The 19,778-nt window shown below is 39.0% G+C and overlaps 1 pseudogene; it reads right to left on the bottom strand.

Annotated features, from left to right (window-relative positions):
- Nucleotides 1-17,815: 17,815 nt before the first annotated feature.
- LOC123797108 (large ribosomal subunit protein uL14 pseudogene) lies at nucleotides 17,816-18,284 on the bottom strand (annotated as a pseudogene).
- Nucleotides 18,285-19,778: the final 1,494 nt, after the last annotated feature.

The following is a 19,778-nucleotide window of genomic DNA, read 5'->3' as shown; positions in this document are numbered from 1 at the left end:
CCTCCTGAAAAGGGAAATAGTATCTAAAGAACAGGAATGAAAAGGAAACTTCCACTATTTTCCCTGTATACTGCAAATGTTTTACCTTATGAATATGTTACCTATTCCAAAACAATTTCAGAACTACACTTTTCAGGTTTCTAGCTTCTGCTTTTGAAATTGACAACCACCTTAAGGAAGAAAGCAGTCTCAAGTGACAGGCTCACCTCTCTTGGCTTCCCTCCTCTCCTCCACCTCCGTCCGCAGTTTCACCTCTTTCATTGCTCTCCGATGCCTTCAAATTGACTTTCTATCAACCTCAGCATTTAAAAATGTATTTAGTCAGAAGGATGAACCAAAATGGTCTAGTCTATCAGTACCTGAAGCAGAACTTCTCCGATCCTCTCCCCTCCCCCCACCACCTCCCCACATGTACTCGAAGTGGCAATATTGTTTCCCTTTCCAAGTTACCAATATTTAGTAAATATAACATGTTAACCAACAAGTGTTTAAATCTATTGTCTCTAAAAATAAGATAAGAACAAAGGACAATTGTTCAATTCCACAGACATTTGTAGCTGGCGTTCATTTTGTCCACTGTAAAACAGGTCCTATATCAAATGCTATTAACATACCATTTTACTTCATCTTCATAATCACCTGATATTTAGCATCAGTCATATTTTACAGATAAAGAACGCCATCTCAGAGACATGGAATAAAATTTTCTGTGTTAAATAGCAATGATTAATAGAACTTAATTCAAATTAAGCTTTAATCTTTGCAGTGGGTGGTACATTCCACATTTTATCAGCCTCTGCAAGGCACTGTACTAGACCCTGAATCAAAACAGGCAACGAGAGCATTAAAAAAACCAAAAAACAACAACCTGCTAATGGTGTCACTTAGTTTGATATTTTCTACTCAAAATTTGTCAATATATCAAAGATACCATTTTTGCAAGATGGAGTTTGCAATTAGGAGAAAAAATAATCCTGAAAACTAAAAAGCACCTCAAATGGAAGTATTATTTGTTCCTCTTTCATTTCACCACACATGACATTTCCATACTCATAATAAAAGGTAAAATCCTGAAGGTGTAATAGAGGGGAGTGGGTGGTATCATCTGTTTCACCCGTTTGTTTCTCAAACCTGCTTCTGGATATTGCCTCTACGCTATACTTGTAGGGCCCACACTGGTTTCCATCTTCTTTACATAGCAGCTCAAATCCTTTGGTCCCCAGCGTCAAACTCAATCCTTCCTCTGGTTCCTAGGACCACCAGTCACTATCTTCAAGCATTTCCAGTTCTAAACAAAACAAAACCAAACCTCAAGACCTAATCATAATTGCCACCCTTTGGAATTTACAGTCTCATAAGAGAGCGAAGCTCCCTAAGGAGGCAATAGAAGGAAGAATGGAAAAGTGTCGTGGAACGGAGAACAGATGAAGTACTATGGACTTAAAGAGAAGGAAAAATATTTCTTCCGAAAGGAAGAAGCTGGTATGACTTAATGAGAGAGAAACGATTTCTGTAATTGGAGCTATCAAAAGAGAATTCCTTTCTCTCCGAGGTTGTGAACCCAAGAGCTGTTAACAGCTATTTTCCCAGCCTTGAGGAGAAAGTCAATCTTGGGAGTGGTGTGGGGATCAACAACCAAGGAGAAAGAAACCAAGAATTAGGGAGCGAGGAAGAAAAAGGAAGAAAGAGCGGGAAGGAGACCCTAATGACAGTTGAGTCTCTGGTTCCAGACACCTCGGAGGCTAGTTGTATTGCTGACCTTGATAGGATCTGTTTACACGAGCCAACAATTTGTGTGTGTGTGTGTGTGTGTGTGTGTGTGTGTGCCTAAATTAGTCCCCTAAACTGGGATTTTCAGATCTACAAACAAGAGTTATAATGAACTTATTACACAAACACCCTGGAAATTTACCAGTTACTAATTACATCTTAGTTAACTAATCTTAGTTAATCTTAAACTAATGTTTTAATTTTTTTAATGTTTGATTTGGTCATTTTAAAGTTAATTTTTAATCCTTTTTCCTTGGAAATCCTGCTTTCTAACCTCTCTTTGCAGGTCGTTATTGCACATTTGAAGGATGAGAAGTAACAATACACGGAAAGAAGTCCTTGGGTATATGCAATACCTCAAAATTAAACTCGTTCTTCAAGTATACAGTGGCTAAAAATTTCAGATAAACAGGCTAGCGCTTTTGAAGACAGTGCATTAAACTCTATACTGAAAAGAAAACACCATGACTCAAAAAATGAAGTTAAACTTTGAAGCCAAACTGTAGAAGGATGAGTTTATCAGACCACTTTACAAAATAGGTGTGTTTCCTATTTGCGGGAAGAACGATGCCTTGAATGCAAGGGTATGCGACATCGGTGCGTTTTCCCTGAGCAGTGTTTTGATGACGAGATGAAACTGTCAGCTTCTTCAGACTGCTTCATTTATTCAACACACATTGATTGTTTCCTCTCGATGCATAAAGCACGGCCGGGCACCACCAGACCAGGGGACTGTGCAAGCGGAAAGAAGACATCGGTACCATTAAATCTAAGAATTCAGGGGCTGGTAACTGGTCCTTCCCTCTCTCTTCCACATGTTCCACTTACATATTGTGGTGTAAACAAAACTACCTCAAAACTTAGTGGCTGAAAGCAACACTCACTGTCTTCTCTGTCATGGTGTCTGTGGATCAGGCATTCAGGAAGGGCTTGGGCATCTGGTTCCGACCACAATCGCAGTCAGAAAGTGGGAGCAGTGGACGCCTGGAGCGGCTGGGGCGAGGGCAGGTATTTCTCTTTCCAGTAGTCTCAGAGTTCCTCCTTGTCCTTCAATGTGCATGGGTTTAGGCTTCCTCACAGCATGGCAGCCTCAGAGCACTAGAACTGCTTCTATGTGGGGGGCACACCCTAGCTGAGCGCCCCAAGGGATCAAAAGGAACACGGGCAGCATATTTGTGCTCTCCTTGGAAATCACACAGCATCCCTGTGCCATACGCTTCGGTTAAGGCAGTCACAAATTCCCGCATAGACTGGAGGAGAGAAGTCATAGCCTAGACCCCATCCGTCTCTCAGAGGAAGGAGAGAAAAAGTCATACTGTAAGAAGAGCAGGTAGGATGAGCGATATTGCTGTGGCCACCCTTGGAAAATACAATTTACCACACTGCACCTGCCCCGTCATGTGTATTTCATTGTTTGTACTTCTGGATTGTCCTTAATACCGTTTAAACCAGATTTTACCTTCACTCTTATAAATACAGATGAACAAGTAATAAGGCAAATGAAAGACACGATGTGCTTTGTTTCAGGGGCCACAACCCACCAGTGATAGCCATGCCCATAGTAAACCGTCTGTAAACTCCCACCAATCCCATCTCTATTCCTATTTGAAAGCGGCTGGAAGTAATGAGTTTTATTTTGACAGAATAGAGACCTCTACAAACCATAGCAGTCATTTTAGAGCCTATGTATCTGATATTTCTATTTTCTGGCACATATTCTACAGACAAACCATGATATATGCTTGGAATTTTATAGCTAAAAACAAGCATAAAATTATATCGCTGAATAACCCACATTTTTATTAGGAATTTCATTTTTTCATTGGTTTCTGAATGTTCTTAAATTTTCAGAAATACTTTATTATGAAATTATTTAAAAATAGCTCTTGGGACATTGTTAATTATCTTTTTATTTTTTATTTTAAATTATAAAACACTTCACATATCAAAAAGTATGAAAATAAAAAAGCATCTACTAATGAGCCACAAGACTGAACAAAAGTTAACATCTGACTACATTAGCTCTTCTCCTCTCTCCCTCTCTCTCTCTCAAAATAAGTTACAAACACAATTTTAAAACTCATTCCCATATTTCTGCCCTCCCTTCTTAGGTCTGCCATATAAGACACTGTACAGATTGTGTAAACATTGTAGTTAACATGAATGTTGACCCAGAGGGTCGTGTACCTAGAACACAATTATTCATGGCAGTCCAGGATTAGAAAAGTAGTGGTTTTCATGATAATTCTAATTTTTATACTTTCACTACAAATAAGGGCTGCATATGAATGTTCTTCATGTACTGGTCTTTGAATTTTTACATTGATGCTATTATATAATTAATTTGGAATTTGCTTTTTTGCTTACTTTATCCATGTTAATAAATGTGTCTAAATAATTATTACTACTCTATAGTATTCCATTGTACAAACCACAATCTATCCATTTCTCTGTGAAAGTAGTTCTATTTTCTCCCAATTTTCCCTACACTAACACGAGTGCTACAAGTAACTTTTCTTCTTTCTTGCTTTCTTTCTGTAAGCTCTACACCCAACATGGGACTTGAACTCAGGCCCCAAGATCAAGAGTTGCATGCTCTAACTGAGCCAGCCAGACGCCGCAGTGATTAGCATTCTTGAACAGGCATCCTTGTTCACGTAACTGTGAGCTTCATAGGGAATACATATACTTAGAAACAGAATCGCTGGCAACTAGGGTATGCAGATCCTGTATCTTAACCAAATGTATCTCTGAGGTAGACTAGGCTACAGTAAGCAACAGACCCCACAATGTAACGCTTCCGCTTAATAACAGTTCACGTCTCACTCACCTGAAAGCCTAGAACGGCCTGTGCTGAGACCTTCCTAGTTACTTGAATGAAGACTAGACAGCTTGCAGAGTGGGTTGGGAGAGGGGGACTCTGCTCCACACAGCTGTTCAGGTAACCATGCTGTCAGGGATTCTGCCATTTTTAACCTGTGGCTTCCCACTTTCCCTGTGCATTGCCATCCCAGTCAGCCAGAAAAGGAAAAATACATGGAGAAGCACATCACTTTTAATCCCATTCTAATAGTGATATTCTACATCGAACTACAAGGGAAGCTGGGAGAGGTAATATCTAGTTGTGTGTCTAGGAAGAGGAGGAGAATGGATTTGGTAATGACTTAGCATTCTCTGCTTCCTTCATTTTCCAAAGTAGTGGAAATAATTTATATTTCCTCCAGAACTGTTCAAGAATTTCTATTCCCTCACACACTTACTAATACGTGATATTGTCAGACTTTTCCGTTTTCTCAAGATAATGGGTATGCAATAGCCTAGCATTGTGTTCTTAACTTACATTTCTTTGATTAATGGTGCGGTTAGCATTTTCACATGTGTTTCTTTCGCCATCCATTTTTTCCTCCTCTGTTTAAATCAAGCTCTGTGCTTTTTTTCTCTAGCTTTTCTTTATTGATCTAGTAGCTCTTCCTATTGTAACTCTTTTGGCTGCAGAAGTTGTACAGCTCTTCTAGCTTGTGGATGTCTTTTCACTTTGTTATTGTGCTTTTTGTCATACAAAGTTTTGAATTTTATTGTAACTCTGTTTATCAGTTTTTCTTTATGGAGTGTGCCATTTACGCCTTATTTATGAAATCCATCCTTACCTAGATGTAATGAAGATATTCTGTATGTTTACTTCTGGAAGTTTTCTATTTTCATTTTTCCATATTCATCATCTATTCCATCCGAATTTGTTTGGAGGGGGTGGAGTTGGCAAAAGATTCTTTTACCCCCCTGTGGACAGTCAGTTGTTCCAGCATGATTTATTGAACAGCCTACCTGTCCCCCACTGATTAATAATACCACCTCAGTCATAAATCAAAATCCATGTGCACACAGGCCTGTTTCTGGATCCTTATTTCCTTTTATTGGTCTATTTGATTATCTGATTGTAACAAGGGCATGTTTTATGTATTATAGATTTCTTTAAAAACTTGATAAATGGTAAGGATAATTCTCCCTCTTCTTCTAAGTTGTCCTGGCTCTTCCTGGCTTTTTCCATTTGAGTTTTAGAATGGGATTTTCAGGTTCCGTTGGAAGAACAATAGGAATTGAAATAACTTCACAGATTGATTTGAAAAAAATCATCATCTCTATGATAAGATTTTAGTATTGGTTAAGTTTTTTTTTTTTTTTTGTGATGTGGGGTTAAAAATTTAAACTATGCATTTGTCAATGCCCATGATCTGTACAACATAAAACATGAACCCTAATGTAAACTATGGACTTCAGTTAATAATAATGTATCAATATTCGTTTATCAATTAAAACAAACATAACACACTAATGCAAGAAGTTAATAATAGGAGAAACTGTGATCCTGGGAGTAAGGAGGCATGGAAACTCTCTGTGCTATCGGCTCAATTTTCTCAAATTGACCTAAAACTAATCCAAAAAAATCTATTATTTAAGGGGAAAAAAATCCATAAGCTATGATATCCGACCCTTAGTAGTGGTAAAAAAAAATTTTTTTTTTTGAGAGAGAGAAAATGTGAGCACGTGGGATTGGAGGGGAGGAGAACGGCAGAGGGAGAGAGAGAGAACCTTCAGCAGGCTCCACACCCAGCACAGACCCCGATGTGGAGCTGAATCTCATGACCCTGAGATCATGACCTGAGCCGAAATCCAGAGTTAGGCATTTAATCCACTGAGCTACCCAGGCACCCCAGGAATTGTGGATTTTGAACAATGTTTTGTGGATTTTTTTTGTTTTAGTTTTTCTCTTGCTTGTGTCCTTATCCGTGTCACAGAGATTATAATAGTACTTACCTGAACAAACTATTGTCAAGGTTACATAATATGTATAAAGCTCTTAACACAGTGGTTGGCAGATTGGAAGAGCTCAAAAGTCTGATAGCTTAGGTCCAATGACTCCTCTCTTCTAATAGACCAACATCCCAGCTTTGGATTAAACTCTGCTTTGATCCTTAGGTGCTTCATTCATTCATTCATTGGAAAAATATCTGTGCCAGGCATTCTAAATACAGAGACATAAGTTTTCTGCCCTCGCATAACTTATAGTCTAATGGATTAGGGAGAGAGATAAACAGACAATACAGTATGGTGCCACAGCGTCATGAAAAGCAATGCCTGATAGTCCTTGCGTGTTCAGTTTCCAGGGTTTTTCTAACCTCTGAAGCTACCTGGGCTTGGGACCCAACCTTCCTTGATTTGATCTGCCAAGCCCCTGACTGAACGTAGGCTCTGATAGAACCCTGCGTTGAGAAAAGTCTCAGGTCCCAGTAACTCTACCTTGACCCATCACCATTAGCAGTTGGTATTCCTGGTTGTCGGACAGCTTTCCTACCAAGAAGAGCACACTTCATGGATTCTACTGCTCTTAGAAATCAACATCTTTGTTGATTCTTACATTCTCTATGACTCTTAGAAGCCAAGCCTTGCCAACCACACTGCTTCTGTTTCCTTAATCACACTATCATTTCGCACACAGATGTTGCCACCAAACACCAGCAATATGGCCCAGTAAATAGCAAGTGCTCTGCTTTTCAGTCACCTGAAAATGAGCTCAATACTTTTTTTTTTTAAAGATTTTTTAAAGTAATCTCTACACCCCACGTGGGGCTCAAATTAGTGGCCCTGAGATCGAGAGTTGGATGTTCTCCTGACTGGGCCAGCCAAGTGCCCCATGAGCTCAATATTTTTTAAATTGTGGGCCAAGTATAAACTAAATTTCCCAAATAGCCCTCCTTTAACTGAGTTAGGGTTGTGGTGACTAAAGATACTTGCTTATTTGTTATGGCCTCAGTAGAAAAAGACTACTGAAAAAAATCCTAACTCTAGTTTGCTGGGGTTTTTTTTGTTGTTGTTATTTTTTAAAACATTTTATTTATTTATTTATTTATTTATTTATTTATTCATTCATTCATTCATTCATTCATTCATTCATTCATTCATTTATTATTTGAGAGAGAGAGAGTACAAGCACAAGCAGGCAGAGGGGCAGAGGGAGAAACGGACTCACTGCTGAGCAGAAAGCCCAACCCAGGACTTGATCCAAGAACCCTGGAATCATGACCTGAGCTGAAGGCAGATGCCCAACTGACTGAGCCACCCAGTCTGCCCTAGTTTGCTGTTATTATGTGAAGAAAATTTAAGATGAAAATAATTCAAAAAGTAGCTGAAGAAAAGAATAATTGAAGTAAAGCAGATTGGATGTGATCTTGTGGCCAATGCCCACAAAGTTATCCCAATGATACTAAAAAGAATCTGATGATAAACATAAATTAAATACATTAAATATTTTTTGTTTTGATGTTATTAGCCACAATGTGCTAAGTTCTTCTTACCTAATATGTCAACTTTTACACTTATGTAAACTTACACAAGTTTACATTAAAAAACCAATGAAGTTGTAAAAGGAATACACTGTAACTGTGTTATTACTTTTTTTTTTTAAGATCTTATTTCTTTGTCAGAGACAGAGCGCACAAGCTGGGGAGTGGCAGGCAGAGGGAGAGGGAGAAGCAGGCTGAGCAAGGAGCCTGATGCAGGACTCTATCCCAGGACCCTGGGATCATGACCTGAGCTGAAGGCAGACGCTTAACTGACTGAGCCACCAGGCATCCCTGTATTATCACTCTTGACTTGATTTATCTTAATCGTATAAAACATAGGCATAATGAGGAGAAAATGTGACCCCCACCCCTAGAAATGTTCTGTTTTGTACCAAGCTAATGGCAAAGTTACTGGATTTTGGAGATTATTACAGCAGGTAGTACCACAGTTCATGCATATTTCAAAGACTTAACTAGCTGACATTTGGCGAGGGTGCCTGGGTGGCTCAGTTCGATAAGCTTCCGACTCTTGGTTTTAGCTCAGGTCAAAATCTCCTGGGTCCTTAGACCGAGCCCCACGTCCGGCCGTGTGCTCAGCAAGGAGTCAGCTTGAACATTCTCTCCCTCTGCCCCTCCCTCAGAGCACAGGCTTGCGTGCACGTGCTCTCTCTCTCCTGCTGCTCCAAATAAACAAGCAAATGAACAAACAAATAAATAAAATCCAGCGTTTAGGGGCACCTGGCTGGCTCAGTCGGTGGAGGATGTGACTCTCGGGGCTGTGAGTTTGAGCCGCCTATTGCACGTAGAGATTACTTAATAATAAAACCTTCAAAAATAAAAAACAAATTTAAAAAAATCAGACATTTGGTTTATTGTAATGTTATGAGTGCTAAGTAGTAATAACTCTAGAACACATGATGAGTTCTGAATGTCTTTTTATCCTACAAACATTGTTCAGGCATGTTTCCTGCCTTATTTTGTTCACTGGGTTTCAATATCACTCGCAATGCCCTTTAAAATACTCTTCGGTTTCCTAAGAAACTAGCACAGGAAGCAATCAACAAAAACTGTAGGCATATCCCAAAGAAACAAATCGGATCCTAAATAAAGCTAGTGTTTGCCTATATTTCCACTAATAAGGAATTATTGGAAGACTGCCATAAAATTTGAAAATAGAGTAAATTTCTTTAGTCCTTGCATGCTTTTAATAGACACCAGAGCTAAACATCTTCTAAAATTCAGATGTTTTCTATACATGTATTTGTGTACATAGATATATATACATAGGTATAATATAAGAGGTAATATAAAAAATAATATGTACATCAATTTATTTAGGAAGAATATATATTATACTCTCATATTGCAATCAGCAGCATGGTTCATATATTTTCTTGTTTGTTTTAAGGTGTACACAAATAAAAAACTAACACACGAACATGAGTCTGCTGTCTTAACAGTTTTTTGGAAATACTGGTTAAAGATTTCTTCTTTCCTGATATACTGCTTTGGAATATGATTTTCTAAATCTGATAAGAATACTTATTTAGGAATGCCTGGCTAGCTCGGTCAGAAGAGCATGTGACTCTTGATCTCGGAGTCATGAGTTCAAGCCCCATGTTGGCTGTAGAGATTCCTTAAAAAAAAAAAAAGAATGCTTATTTATTTCGAATTCATAAAATTATCTGCCTGAAATAATGGTGTTAAGTGCATGAAGCATAACATGACTTTGACTTAATAAATGTTTTGTCTTACTGGATATGCAGTTTGTTACTTTTAAAAATGATAACAATTTCCCTGTGCTATCACTAAATTGAAATTTTAGAGTGATAAATGTAAGGGGAATTAGGTAAAAGAATTTCCCTTGTTGGTATAGGAACAGCAATTAGTCGTTATACTGTATTATAGTATTTATTAGTCATCTTACATTGATTTATAGAATTTTTGTCTTATAGCTTCCTACTTAAAATTCAATAGGCATCACAGAAAAGAAAATGATGATGGAATACAATGAAGCCTTTTTTAAATTAAGGGATTCTTCCTATTGTACTTTTTGGCCTTTGGGGAACATTTTATTACATTCTCTTTAAAAAAAGAAAACAAGAAGAAATGGGAGGGAGAAGGAAAGAAAAGAAACCTGGTAGAGCACAAAGTAATAATATTAGAAAAATAAGACCTGAATCTAACCTTGTTGGAACCCATTGTCTGCTGGGAGAGTTAGATAGCTAAACTTCACAATGAAAAGTGACGAATGTGTTTTCACTGCCATGGTTGGAGCCCAACCTCCAGAGAAAGTTCAGAACGTCCTTAATTTCTGATGCCAAAATTTTGGAATCTTTTTTTTTTTTAAGATGTATTGATTCATTTGAGGGGGGAGGGGGAGAAGGAGAGAAAGTTTGAGTGTGGAGCCTGACTCGGGGCTCCATCTCACGACCCCAGGTCACCACCTGAGGTAAAACCAAGAGTCAAGCACTTGACCCACTGAGCCACCCAGGGGCCCCTGGAATCTTTTTTCTAAGTAAGCATGGAGAGAGTACTTTGATAAACCTCAGCTATGCTCTCAATTTTTATGCTTTTAAACATTTAGGTTCCACTCAGTATTTTGTAATTATGTGTATAAAACCTTTTCATGTCCACTAAAACAGGTACTAGATCTGAATGCAATTAATAGTAAGTATGTTTGTTTTAAGGCAATTAACAAAGACAAGTCTTTTTTTTTTTTTTTTTAGAAGATTCGTTGTGTGTTCTTTTGGTATAATTATCTTAAACTGACATTGCAAAATAATTTCTGTAGTTAAAACTTATTAAATCTCAAATAGGACATTAATGTAATTAAGTTGCAATATCTTTTCTCTTCTAAATTTTTGGCACGTACCTGGATTTTAGAGTCACAAAGTCTTGCACTTGGAACCTTGGTCTATCATTAATACGCTGTTTGACATGGAAGGTTATTAACTTCTATGAGTCTTAGTTTTCTCATCTGTAAAATAGGGATAATAGTAACTGCTTGTGCTTATTTCCGTACCTGAGACAGCCAAGGCACTGCCTAAATCATTACAACTTTGTGGCCCTTTTCTTAAGGCACATCCATAACTGAGTAGTCAAAGCAATGATGTCTGTGGTTTGAAGACATGGAAAGTGACTGGCAAAATTTGTTTTCATTCTTCTTACAAACTAATAAGTTAGTATATTACTGTTTTGTGGATACTGGCCCCAAACACAAAACTGATAGGTAGAAAAGAAAGGACTTGATTACTCACAGTGCAGTAAACTGCATGAACTTTGGGTGGACGCTATGCACGCAGTCAATTTCCATTGAGGCTGAGGAATACTGAGCTTCAGGAATTCATCACTTTTACAGGAAGCAGTAAGCAAAGCTACTCTTATCTGGGGAAGGCATTACCTCATCCCTCAAGGATGCTCACTGCAAACACAACCCTGAGAAATGTCCCAGGGAAGGAACTGTAAGAGCCTTGCATTTTTGACATACCAGCAAGATTGTACAGGGATGCTCAAGGCCCATGGTGGATTGCCTCTCCACTCCTACCTATGCCACAGGTGAGATTGTTATTAAATATAGATTGGGAGGTGCTTTGGGCTTTTTGGAAAAAATTAGTAAATGTGGACAACTCCCTAGAATTTAGCATAAGATCTAACACAGTGTTCAATGAATAAATTAATGAATAAATGAGAAGTATGCCCACAAAAATATAATTAGTATATTTATTGTATTGGTTTTTGTTGTAATTTTATTTTAAAACTAACATAAATGTTAAAAGGACAATAATTTGTTAAACTATATATCTTGATTATTACCATATTTTATAAAACCATGAGATAGCCAGAGTCCTACTAGGAAATGTATAAATCTAACTGTGAGAGATAATAACAGAAATAAAAGGGGACTTGGGTGTTTAAACAGATAAATGGCCAGAGTTGACAATACCAAGGTAAACATATCCATATTGAATTAGCTTACTATTGTTAACTGCCGTCAGCTATTGAAGTTGTAACTTAGAGAAAGGAGTAAATACAACGAGTAACTGACTAAATATGTGATATTAGAAAGCCCACAGGGCTACTCTATTAATTTTAACTCTGTGGAGCTGCCTTATCTAGACATGCTTTTTGGCTTTCACACCACACCACTTCCTTCAATCCTTTCAAAGCCAACCTCCTAGATCCTAAGACAGCTGCTTGATTTAAGCTCAGTGTATTCTTTCGACGATAATCTCTCTCTCTCTCTCTTTTTTTTAAGATTTTATTTATTTATTTGACAGAGAGAGAGACAGCCAGCGAGAGAGAAGGAACACAGGCAGGGGGAGTGGGAGAGGAAAAAGCAGGCTCCCAGCAGAGAAGCCTGACGTGGGGCTCGATCCCAGGGCTCCGGGATCATGCCCTAAGCCGAAGGCAGATGCTCAATGACTGAGCCACCCAGGTGCCCCTCGACAATAATCTCTTAACATGCTCTGATCAGTTTCAATTCTGCCTTTGTGTCATGTGCAAAATGTGGAGGGGGTGCTCACTAGCTTTTGTCACCCTAAGGACAGCAGGGCATAGATTAAACAGTCTGCACAGTGAGAGCAGACAGTGCCCTCTGCACTTAAAGTCCACTCTTACAATTTCCAAAATCCTCCGACATATTGTATGCAACTACTTACACCATAAAATATGAAAGCTTTAACCATGTTTGGGAGGTAGAGACAGTTGAGCCATTCGTTACCAGAAAGGAAATCTTACAGATCAACCCCCCCCCCCCCGCCCCCCAGGGAGTGGAGTTCTTGACAGTCAGATCATCCTGAGTCAATTGCAGGTGAGCACTGAGGCTACCTTCTCTTGGTCTCTCTTCCGCTCCTCCCTTAAGATCCCTATAAAGTTCTTCACCCCTTTCTACCTCTTCTCTCCCTATCCCCACCACCCTACTTCCTTTTCCGCACTCTCTGACTCAAAGTCCTTCTGAGTCTGACAAAAAACTGCCTGACATAGAGAAGGAGAAAAGGAAGTGGGGGTGGGAGTTTTGGGGGCACTGCAGACTCTCAAATCCTCCACACAATGGAGAAGAGGGAAAATGGACACCTCAAGGTCAAATCATGAAGACAACAAACCTCTCTTTTTTTTTTCCATTTTTTTTTTAAGATTTTATTTATTTATTCGACAGAGATAGAGACAGCCAGCGAGAGAGGGAACACAAGCAGGGGGAGTGGGAGAGGAAGAAGCAGGCTCCCAGCGGAGGAGCCCGATGTGGGGCTCGATCCCATAACGCCGGGATCACGCCCTGAGCCAAAGGCAGACGCTTAACGACTGCACCACCCAGGCGCCCCAACAAACCTCTCTTTTAGTATCAAATCTAGTATGTAGTTTTGCCAAGAGTATGGTATTTTTTCTCCCATCTTGTTCTCCTTGTAGTATCCCAGTTTTGGGTGAGCCACATTCGCAGCAGAGCTGTGGGTAACTATCTTGTCCTAGGAAAAGACCGGGAGGGAGGGGAGTCTCTTGCCAAGAACACATGGTTACTTTTGCATGCGATTGATTTATTAGTGGCGTCACATAGCATTTCCTTATCTCCTAACCCATATTTGTCAACCCCAGGGATGGACCTCACCTTGCTTCCAACACTAACACAGTGGCTAAGTGGCTCTCTTTATTATCTCCCTGGATCACCCTTACTTTTGTTACCGTACTAAATTTTTATCATCTGGCGGTACTTATCAATTTCCTTCATATACAAAAGGCATTTATATACACATCCTTCATATTCTCTGTTAGACTGTAAGCTATCTAGGAACAAGTTGCACTTTTGATTTTTATATGCTCACCACTTTACATCTGAAGATATTAAGAACATATAAATAAATAAATATCGGTTGAAAAAGAGTGTGAATAAACATTCTCTTCCTTTCTACAACTCTGTGATGACTCTGTTTTTGGTTTCTCTTTCGTTTGGCATCTTTGACTCTTTAGTATTTTTACTATACAGCTGTTGCCATAATGTTTCCATCATCTTTACTTTCTAAGGCCATGAGCTCTTTCTTCTCTCCACTCCTTTTATAAGTCTTGTGATATGGTGACATGCTTCAGTAGTTCTGTAACGTATTTTTAATGTCATCTCTTATGAACATAAAATGAATTCTCTACAGACACATGGGAGATGAGGCACTTTCAACCAGAATGAGCTCTATTTTGTTACTTGCAATCTTCCCAAGTACGACTGTACCACTATCTAAGATTGAAAGGAAGCCGTCTTTCAGTTAAGAGACTTTTTATTAAATGTGACTGAGTGGGAAGTTTGGGAGGAAGTGATGAGTTTAAATTTAAAGAAAAGTATTATGCATATATTAAGTAAATGTTCAAATGGTTTAAAACAGAAAATACTCTACCGCTCTGCCTCTAGTTCTTCTAATAATTACCTTCATTGCTCCATAGCTCTAAATTATTATTTCTAGATTTTTCACCTTTATTTAATACGTGCTTCATCTTGACCTCTAATACAAATTATTTTTTGTTTTAATTCTCCCATCCACACGTTCTGCCAAATTAAATAGTTGCTTTATTTCTATTATTGATCCATCATTACTAGGTAAACATGGGTAAGTTACTTAACCCTCTGTGACTCTGCTTTACTGACTCCCAAATAAAGAAAATCTGAGTACTTCATAAGATTGTTGTGGAGATTAAATTAGTTAATATATGTAAAGAACTATGCTTAGCATGTAGTAAATATTATAAGTAATGACTTGTTGTTGGTATTTTCTTTCAAATGGTTACATTTATAAATTAACATTATATTCTTAAATATTAATTTCTCATTCCATCAGTTTAGAAAATATATATGGGCTCCCTACTGAAAATGCTATCGCATTTTCCTCCATCTGACCTCTGATCTTGCACCTCCAAATGTATTGGAATTAAATAATTTAATTAAGTGTGTTAATTTAATTCAATAATTAATTCTGCTTTGTAACCAAAATTAAGGTTTCTGTGTTTTGCAGTGAATGATCTTGAAAACTGAACTCTCCCCCAAAGACAGCATTTACATTATGGTAATGATGTGAATATTATTTAATAAACAGAAGAAGCAGGTGACACGATTATCCTTCTTTATAAGTCCAATATCATTACCACGTACCGATCAAAAAATGATGTTTCAAACACTAATAAAATATTTCCTCTTCTCATATTCAATGGTCTGTTCAAATCATTCCATATTTTAGTTTGCTATATTTAAACCATTGTTTCTAATAAAGCTTATATTTTTCACTGGGATTTCTAATTGCTTCTCTTTTGCCTTACTGGTAAAAGAAACATAGCCCTTTGCCATCTGCTGAACATTATCCCCTCTGTACATACTACTATCTGTTGTATTACTATTCCAGGATCCTTCTGATTTCTTTCTTCCATCTGGACAAACTTCGTCCTGATTTTCCTCATTTCTCTAATACTTTCCTCATCATTCACTTCATTCCTTGTTTTGCCCAACTAGATGATTGGGAGGTAAACTTTTTGAGTTCTTACAAGTCTAAAAACGTACTATTTGCCCTCATAATTATCTGATTATTCAACTGTGCATAAAATACCGAGTCCAAAATCATTTCTCTCTTCAGTATTTGTTCACATTCAGTGCTGCTAATTAGAAGACAGATGCTAGTTGAATTCTCATTACTCTGTTAGTGAACTTGGATTTTCTTTATGGGGGCTTTAGAATTTTATCTTTATCCTTGGTAATTTGAAATATAATGAGGACATGTGTGTATGTAATTTTATATATATATCATAGCTTACTGGACTCGTCATAGATATTTTCAATTTAAAACTTTGTTTTCAGCTCCCAAACATTGCTTTTCTTTTATAATTTCCTCTCCCTAATTCTTCAATTCTTTTTTTCTGAAATACATGTTAGTTAAATGTTGGGGTTCTTGGATTGAGCCTCTATATACCATCTTTCCATCTTTATCTTTCCCCTTCTCATTCTAGGAGATGTTCTTGCAGTCCTTCTGTTGATTTTTTTAAAATAATGTTTTGTTGGGGCACCTGGGTGGCTCAGTCCGTTGAGCAAGCAGCTCTTGATTTCCACTCAAGCCCCACATCGGGCTGTGCACACCGTGCGGAGTCTGCTTGTCCCTCTCTCTCTGCTTCTCCTGCCACTCACTCTCTCTCTCTCTCTCAAGTAAATAAAGTCTTGAAAAAATAATACTAATATTTTGTTTCCAAAAGTTTGTTGTCTCCTGATCGTTTATTTTTCATAGTTTCTAGCAGTATATAGTGTAGTTTTATGAATAAAATATCATTTTGAGCTTTTCAGAGGATGAATTCTGAGTTTCATTTGGGCTGTACGTTCTCTATCACATGTGGGCTCTGTTTTTGCCAGTTTTTCTGTTTGTTTGTTCACCTTAGTCTTTTACATTTATTTCATTTTTATTTTTATATTTTTAGAGGGGAGGGGAGGGAGAGCGGGAGAGATAAACAGGCTCCATGCCCAGCACAGGCCTTGATCTCACAACCCTGAGATCATGACCTGAGCCAAAATGAAGAGTTGGGCGTTCAAACAATTGAGCCACCCTAGTGTCCCTTGCCATTTCATTTACATTTAGACTTAATTTTCTTCATATTTCTGGGAATATATATTTGTCCATTTATATTTATTTAAAAAGAGTAGATTGAGGGACACCTGGGTGCCTCAGTTGGTTAAGCGTCTGCCTTCGGCTCAGGTCATGATCCCAGGGTCCTGGGATCGAGTCCGGCATTGGGCTCCCTGCTTGTGGGGAGCCTGCTTCTCCTTCTGCCTGCTACTCCCTCTGCTTGTGCTCTCTCTCTCTCTCTGTCTGATAAATAAATATGAATAAAATAAATAAATAAATCTTTTAAAAAAGGAGACTGATTGATACGTGCTGTGTGGGTTTCTATTGCTGTGTGTTTTTTCTCCACTAGGCCTCTCTACTGACCAGTAGCAACATATATGCACATGAGTTAGAGGTATCATTTGGCCAACTTTATTTAGGCTTTTCGAACAGAGAGCAAGAAGACAGTTTGGAGAAACACCAAAGAGTCAGTGTGGGGATGGGGACATTAGCTCTGGGATATGACTCTTGTACTAGAAGCCTTAAGCCTCCATAGGAAGTTCTTCACATTTCTTCAGAAAACAGCCTATACTCAGCCCTACTGGTAAATTCAGGGCGTTTGATTGCTCTGCTCTTACAGGGAGAGTAAAGTCAGGAGGACAAACTGAATGGTTTTTCCAGAAGTGGGCTAATACCTATCCTATTAGAACATGCCAGTTCCACAACCAGAACCTCTTTGGGTTCCACTGGAAAGTTCAGATCCGGTCACGCAATAGCTTTCTCCTCCCTGTAAAGCTTCTCCACCGGTCATTTGTTGACAAACTACCATCTATTTTCCATCTTTCAGAAATTCATTGAAAACTCTGGTTAAGTAAGCAACCACTTTTCCATTTTATTTACTATTAAGGGTTTATTCTCTTTTGTATTTCTGTACTGTCACTTAGATGATAATATTGGGGGAAAGGACTATTAAATAAATATACTCAAGCTATTCGCTTAATTTACTCATTTTACAAATATTTACTGAGTGCATACCAGGTGTCAATATTAACAGGAGATTGGGTTGTTGGGTTATAGATTTTCTCATTCTCAGAAGGCCATTCTGGGGGAGCAAATAATTTTTAAATTTTTGTAAACAAATACACCAAAGGATCACGCAGTGCTGCTCACCTTGGATACTCTCCTGGGTCACAAGTCTGCACAGTCCTCTGCAACTGGTCCTGAATAGCAGAACATTTCATTGTTTACTATGTGATAGCAGAACCTTGATTGTTTACTATGACTCCCATGTTATCTTCGAAATAGAGAAACATGCCATCTTTTTTGCAGTATGACCTGCATTGTCAAATTACCACTGCTGGCTGAATCTTCTTTCTAAGCTCTGGTCTCCCTTTCTTCACTGTGGCCATCACCATGTCACCCACACCCACAGCAGGAAGTCTGTTCAGTCGTCTCTTGGTCCCCTTCACAGAGATGATGTACAGATTTTCAGCTCCTTTGTTGTCAGCACAGTTGGTCACAGCACAGCTTCTACTGGAAGACCTGGGGAAATCTGGAATTTCACGCTGGAGGGCCTACCACATCCCCGCTCTGACATCTTGAACGCTGCTCAGAAGGCCATTTTTCTTCTTATTTCATATGTGAGAGACATAAAGGGCCCTGAAGGCTACCCCCTAACCCTAGCGCCACTGAAGGAAAACTAGATGGAGCTGATTAACTCTCTGCCTGAACCAGCAGCCAAACTCCCTCTCTCTCCCTTCCACTTTCCCTTAGGTGTTTTTTTACCTTTCTGGAATGCTGCCCTTCCCTTACAGTCTGGCTTCCGCATATCCTTAATAGTACAGCTATATAAATAGCAAGCTATTAAAAAAAATTATTAGAACGGGGCGCCTGGGTGGCTCAGTTGGTTAAGCATCTGCCTCTGGCTCAGGTCATGATCCCAGGGTCCTGGGATGGAGCCCCACATCGGGGTCCCTGCTCAGCAGAGAGTCTGCTTCTCCCTCTGCCTCTGCCTCTCCCCCCCCCCCCCTTGCTTGTTCTCTCTCTGTCTCTCTCTCTGTCTCTCCCTCTCTCAAATAAAAAAATAGAATCTTTTAAAAAATTATTAGGCCAAATTTGAAGGAAACAACAAGAACCTAGGGAGTTACTTTTAAAAAGGAAGCTGCTTTTAGCCAATAACATTTTCCCAAGATCAAGTAAGGGTGAGAGTAGAATTTAACACCATTATGGACTGCAAGGCAGATAAATCCACCCAAAACTGGAACAACAGTTGGGGATTAGGGTGTACTCTAAGGGATCATCCCTGCAATAAACAGGAACTCTTCTTTCAAACTGAGAAAGAGCCTACGTAGAAGTACAGCCGAGTCCAATTCCCTGGAACACCCAGAAAAACTCAAGACAGGAACTTGGTTTCCTATGGGCCAGGACTTATAACATACCCAGACACAAATTCTAATTTTTCTGGAGGAAAGTAACTTCAAAGTGTTTTATTTTCAAACATCACGCCCAAGAAACGGACATAACGAGGTACCTCGAAAAACTAGCTACTCTGAGCAAGAAGCAGGTCCTCGGAGACTCCAGGTGTTGGAACCACCGCATGGAGACTCCATAAACACAAACGCCAACCGTTTAAAGGAATGAATATAGCATTGAAGAGATCTTCAGAGAATAGGAAACGATAAAAAGTGGTACCTGGGGGCTGGTAAGTGTGGAATATAGAACAGCCTTTTCATCTTGAGAATCTCACAGGAGAGGTGCTAGATCCTTAATGGGCTTGGAAAATATTAGATATCAACAAAAGCTGACAGAATCTGAATGTTCACTACACAGCAAATACTGCAGTGGGCTAGGGCCGAACCAAAATACCACAGACTGGGGGGCTTAAACAGCAGCGGTTCACTTCTCACAGTTCTGGAGACGGGACATCTAAGATTAAGGTGCCAGCTGGGTTGTTTCTCCTGAGGCCTCACTCCTTGGCTTGTAGATGTCTGCCTTCTCTCTGTGTCTTCACGTGGCCTTCTCTTCGTGCACTCACGTCCCTGCGGGCTCCTGCTCTCCTTATAAAGACTCAGTCATACCGGATTGGGTCCCATCCTTATTACTCCATTTAGCCTTA

Source organism: Ursus americanus, chromosome 29, assembly GCF_024610735.1.
Source record: "Ursus americanus isolate L20-20 chromosome 29, mUrsAme1.1.p, whole genome shotgun sequence".
In the NCBI taxonomy this organism is placed as follows: Eukaryota; Metazoa; Chordata; class Mammalia; order Carnivora; family Ursidae; genus Ursus; species Ursus americanus.
Note: the sequence above shows the minus strand (reverse complement) of the source record. Positions and strands in the feature narration are given on the sequence as shown.